The 6,396-nt window shown below is 35.0% G+C and overlaps 1 pseudogene; it reads left to right on the top strand.

The window, feature by feature from the left end:
- Nucleotides 1–6,190: 6,190 nt before the first annotated feature.
- Nucleotides 6,191–6,307, top strand: LOC145278624 (5S ribosomal RNA; annotated as a pseudogene).
- Nucleotides 6,308–6,396: the final 89 nt, after the last annotated feature.

The raw sequence follows: 6,396 nt of genomic DNA, 5'->3' as shown, positions 1-6,396 counted from the left end.
TATATATATATATACTTAGTTATATTTTTTCTGGACAAAAAAGGATACCAGCAGAAGAGTGCTCTATTATAAGGAAAATTTCCCAAAATAAGAGCATATTATTATGTTTTATTTACAAGAAGTTTAAATGAGATATTCATCTCTAAGTATCGGCTGAAGAGAGCTTGATATGGGTATCTAAAGGGGTCCTCTTTTATTAGGTTTGAAACTGACGGTACCGATGACTTATTTCATCTAAACTTTCTGTATATATATATATATATATATATATATATATATAATTATTTTTTTACTATAATAATTAAATACCTACAGACACTAGTGTTTCATCCTTTCGGGATTCTTCAGTGCAGGGTGTCACGATTACTACCAGTCGAACGATTCGAACCCCGCGACACGAGACATCTCTGGCTCGATTAGCGGAGGCCGTATCCATTCGGCTACTATTAACCGTGCGAAATAGCGTTGAATTTTAAACATTTTTATTTAAATGTTCATTACGTCAGACAGACAGTGATCAAATCGTTATACGATGATCTACGCATAATATATATATATATATATATATATATATATATATATATATATATATATATATATATATATATATATATATATATATATATATTGGTTGTAAAGATTGGTTTCCTAGAAGTAAATTCAATAAAATCCGTGTGATTATTAAAAACATCTCAATGGAAGAACAGAGCTGGCATATAGTATTTTTAATAAACAAACATTATTGGTTACTTATGTGCATACATGTTCCAGTGGAGTCCCTATCTAAAGAGACCACTTCATCGGACCAAGGAAAATGAATGATATTGAAAAGAGATTCAAGATTACATTTGTTTTTATAAGATATTCGGGTGTGGTTTACGCTTTGGAAATTTATTTATTTTTCTGGGACATAAAGCTTTAAAGGAAACATGCATCTAGAATTTGAATACTCGTATCAAAAGTTCAGAGCATAAAAAGCAACAATCGTTGACAGAATTTCACCAGTGCAATTGCCATTTTGTCATTATGTTTCCAGGTAAAAGCTCTTGCTGCGCAATAGGTCGATTTTTGGAATCACGCGCCTGGACAGGTTCCGACACTTAGCACATGACATAATAATGACTCGCACCAAAAATATGTTGTTTCTAAATTCTACGGACATTGGGAAAATTTAAAAGAAAAATAAGATTCTTCGGATTCTTAGATATTGCAATGTTACTTGGAATGAAGGTAAATGAAATCATTTATTTATGCACTAAAACGACAGATCTTGTTAACTTGTTCTCGTGCAGGGTGGATGACGTCATCGTTCTGTGACGTCATTCATTACAACAAAAGTGAATATAACCGTGGAAAGTGAATGACGCCACAAAAAAGCACACATTTTTTTTTCAACCAAATATAATTTATAATTTTAAATGTTTTTTGTTTGTTAAATTACGTTTTCTCAAATGGCAGTAAAAGCTAGAAATATAAAATTTATTGTCTCATTTAATCCATTAAGTCGCAACAATCTCCACTCAGATCAAAGTGCAATATCTGTGCACTTATTTGATCCCATCCCCTCTGGAACCTTACACAATGGAAGTAATGCAGAAAAAATATATAAATGGCAAAATAAATAAATAAATAAATAAAAAATATGATGTCCGTTGTTAAGGGGCTGAGTTTCCCCGCATTAAATTAACCCTTTGTCGCATTTGTGAATGTGAGCAGTAGGGGTTTTGGAGAGAGGTGTGGTGATGGAAGGGAGTATATATATATATATATATATATATATATATATATATATATATATATATATATATATATATATATATATATATATATAAACAGAGCGATATATATATAAACAGAGCGATATATATATATATATATAAACAGAGCGATATATATATATATATATATATATATATATATATATATATATATATATATATATATATATATATATATATATATATATATATATAAACAGAGCGATGATAAACATTGACAGACGAGAGAACGACATCAGCCTCGACAGAGAGCAGTCGATAGTGCATCTCTTGCCAGGACAGCAGCAACCACATAAGCAGATGTCTCAATTTTCCCCACACACGTAATCTCAGAAGTCGAGTTTCACTCCTCCAACCTCTTACCGAGATCAATTTTCTGTACACGCCGAATTCAAGAAACAGGATCTAGTCTTCTTCAACTTCTCACTGGGGTCAATTTTCTACACACACAAGTAGGGTTCTATCCAACCCAACCTACCATTAGTCAGTTTCTCTTGCATACGTAAACTTCATGAACACCCACTGTTAAATTTCCTATAAGAATTCGTTTTTCTTATCGCGAAACGCATCCATAATCATATAATTCTGACCGCAATAAAATAATAATTGTCATCTTGTTGCGTTATCATTTTCCTCCGTCTTCTCAATCCAATTTTACAAGTTTACAAGTTTACAAGTTTACAAGTTTACAAGTACGGTGATCAATAACAAAGCAGCAAAAATCATGTAATAGCATTATTCCTCTGAAGATAGAGAGAATTGACTCTTAGTTGGGGAAAATTGCAGATCCATAGTTAAAATTAAATAAATATTTGTCGTCCTCTTGTTCGTGTATGAACATTTTCTTACTACCTGTCCAAGAGAGGGAGCAGAGAAATAGAATAATTTTGTCTCGTGAGAAAGAAAAAAAAAACAGCATACATACTATTCAAGGTTGAACAAGTGCTTATTATAAAAGGTTTTTACTGGTTTCTCTGTTTTATCATATATCAACCCTTTTTTAGGTTAAATAATTCTGAAACGCTTTAACCGATCCATTGAAGGTAAGTTGAGATAAATTTTGTGCCTAGCCGGGAATAAATTTTGAATCCATAACCTATCGCCTTCGCAATCTTCTGTTCATTACAATCCCTTTTTCTGAAAGAGACGATGCTAGTGTTTCTCTGCACTTTCGCTGTTTCCGTGAACAACGTTCGATTGAGTTCTAACCATTGAGTCATTATAAGAATTTCACAAAAACTCATCATTTCTACGACATCTGCGACGAACATTTCCGTGTTTTTTAGTGTAACAAGCATCAAACGAAATTTGCATGAACAAATCCTATTTCAAAGAATTTCCAATCCATGAAACATAACCATGGGACTGCTTCCCTATAGACTACAACGTGGTCATGTCAACAAATACTTACCATAAAATGTTTTTATAAGAATTCAAATTTAAAAAAAAAAGCATCTGGGCATTTTTTTAAACCTTTAATTTCAATTTTTTCCCAATGTGATTTTTTTTTTCTGGAATTTGTTTTTCTTCATTGATTAAAGGTTCGGGATTTTTCCTTTTTTTTTTATTTGTTTACTTGGATTTGATATCGTCACAAGTTGGAGTTAAATGTACATGTTAAATCGTGTTTGTACTTATATTAGATATTGCTTAGCTATAGACCCAAAAGGCGACCACACAAAATGAAACAATGGTTCTTGAAACGAAAACGAAAAGGCACTGATTTCTTTATTTGATGCTTGGATTTTGAACCGGACGTTCAAAATCTGCATAAGTACCATGTTTTATTGAAATTTGAAATAAAATTGAAAAGTTCTGTTTTCTGTTTATTTGTTAAAAAGTTTTATTTTTCAAATAAAAGAAATTATTTTTATTTCAAACCCTTAACTTAGATTATTCATTTGTTTACACATGAAAACTGAGTAGCTGAGCAGCGGCTTGATTCCCACCAGTTTTGGCAAATAGCAAACAGGGTCCTAAACAGAAGCGTGTGTTCTATCCCAACCATCATCAATTGACCTGATGTCATCTCGTCAGCATCAGAAAGGCCAAACTATTTGCCAAGAACTTTGCAGCTAATTCTACCCTATACAACACAGGCTATCAACTCCCCGTATTTCCTCCTATAACAGACAATACGCTATGCAACATACAAATATCTGTGTGTGATGTCTCCAAGCTAATCAAGAACCTTAATTCCAGTAAAGTAACGGCATTCCAATTATAGTGTTGAAAAAGCTTCAACCAGAACTTGCCCCATACATACAAAATTGTTTAAGCGTTGCCTTAAGGGGAAGTGCTTCCCAACACCCTGGAAAACCTCATCAGTATGCCCTGTATTTAAAAATCCAGGTGACACGAGAGTCATCTCCCTCTCAGTACAGACCAATAAGTCTCCTGTGTGTCATGAGTAAGTTGCTGGAATCCATATTAAATAAAGAAGTAGTCAACCACCTCAGCAGAAATAACATTCTTAGTGACATGCAATATAGTTTCCGTTCTGCTAGATCTACAGCAGATGTGTTAACGGTTATATCTCATAGGATTAGTGAATCTCTCAACAAAGACTTCGTTTCTAGGGTAATTGCTCTTGACATAAAGGCCTTCGATAAGGTATGGCATAAGGGCCTACTTCACAAGATTTCCAGCTACTGGAAATGTTTTCTCAATTATTAAATCATTTTTCTCATAAGAGTAGTGGTTGATGGGCAGAAATCAGGGGCACACAGTATTAATGCTGGAGTCCTTCAGGGGTCTATCCTGGGCCCAACTCTTTTCCTGATCTACATCAATGATCTCTCAAAACACATACTTAAATCATTCGTTGACATTTATGCTGATGACACGACCATCTATGGCAACACATCAAAGGCTGTAAATAACAAAGTTCTCTCTGATTCTCTTTCTTCTGATCTCGAGCGCATGGTACAGTGGAGGAAGAGGTGGCTGGTTACTCTTAATGCATCTAAGACCAAGCTTTTATCTTTACATCATCAACGCTCTGATGCCCATCTGGCATCAATTGAAATGAATGGCTTTCGTCTTGAGGAGGCTCCATGTTTTGACAAGCTTCTGGGATTGACCTTTACTCCTGATCTGAAATAGAACACATACATCGTCTGTTGCCAAGGTCGCTAGAAAGATGGTAGGATCCTTCTACCACCAGAAGATATCTCACTGGTGATGCAATTCTCTATCTGTATAAAAGCCAAGTACGTCCAAGGATGGAGTACTGTTGCCAAATCTGGGCAGGAGCTGCTAAAAACAGCCTATCCTGCCTTATTTTGTGCCTAAGTGAGGGATGCCCTTTTCTCTGCCTTGCAACCTCTCTCCCACAGAAGGGATGTTGCAAGCCTCTCTTTGTTTTATCGTTATTTCCATGGCAAGTGCTCGTCTGAACTCCAATCTCTGGTTCCCCTTGCCAATCTTTCACAAAAACACCCGTCTAGCTGAAACCACTGTCAATAATTTTCCACACTCTTTATCTGTGCCTAAATCAAAATGTAGATTCCATGAACAAAACTTCTTTCTTAGAAGTGCACGCTTGTGGAATTCTCTTCCATTTGCCTGTTTCCCACCTGACTACAACTTGGATGTCTTCAAGTCCAGCATAAACAAATTCCTGATAAATCGCCCCCTTAAGTAAGACACTTTACCAAATCTAATACCGCGATATTATCCCACTGACGCAATAACCCTTATCTCCGAGTGGCTCCAACCCTTGATAAGTGGTGACTACCATGTAAAAAAAAAAAAAAGTTTTCGAGATTGTTCCTAGCGCTCTTATATATTGGTTTTATATTGACTTTGCGCTCGGTATATTGGTTTTATATTGACTTTCTTATTCCTTTAAGCTTTCTAACCAGTTCCATATATTTGCTTTGCTTTTCTGTTTATTTAATGTTCACCCTGTGATGTTGGAACTACAAAATCTATGATCTGGCAGGAGTTTTCTTTCTTAATTCTTATTTATTGTGGACTATTATCCTCATCTTTTCTTAGTTGTTTTCACAGTGTTTCTGCCAACTATTCCTCTGGCCTTCGTCAGGTGGTAACCGCGACGGATAGGAATTCTGAATCTCCTTTTTCTTTCTTGTTAGCTATTATGACATTCAGTCTTGTAGCTTGGATGAGTTTATCTGTTTGTACATCCATGTCCCATAGGATTTTGTGATTTCTGTTCTCAAATGCTGCTGCCGGTTTGTGCTTGTACCATTTGTCTGAGTGTTCAAGATGGAGTTGTTTGCATAATTCCCAATGACCTGCCTTCCCCACTTGATCTAGTTTATTCTCATATTCTTTTGGGGCTAGTTTGCTACATTCACTTATTATGTGGCTTATCGTTTCGTCTCTTATTATTATCATTATTATTATCATTATTATTATTACAGATTTTTGAATCGAATATATATATGTACGGCATATTCGCGTTGACACACTGGTTCTCGTCAGATCACCAAAGTTAAGCAACGTTGAGCCTGGTTAGTACCAGATGGGTGACCATTTGAAAATTCTAGGTGCTGTATATGCTCTCTGCTTATCTCGGCATTTGTTTCTAGTCATCTTGTAAACTTCACTTGCCACTGGTATTTAACAATATCGACTCAGGAGAGGTGTG

Source organism: Euprymna scolopes, chromosome 6 (genome assembly GCF_053919585.1).
Source record: "Euprymna scolopes isolate OS-2025 chromosome 6, ASM5391958v1, whole genome shotgun sequence".
In the NCBI taxonomy this organism is placed as follows: domain Eukaryota; kingdom Metazoa; phylum Mollusca; class Cephalopoda; order Sepiida; family Sepiolidae; genus Euprymna; species Euprymna scolopes.
This window is presented reverse-complemented; position numbering and strand designations above follow the sequence as displayed.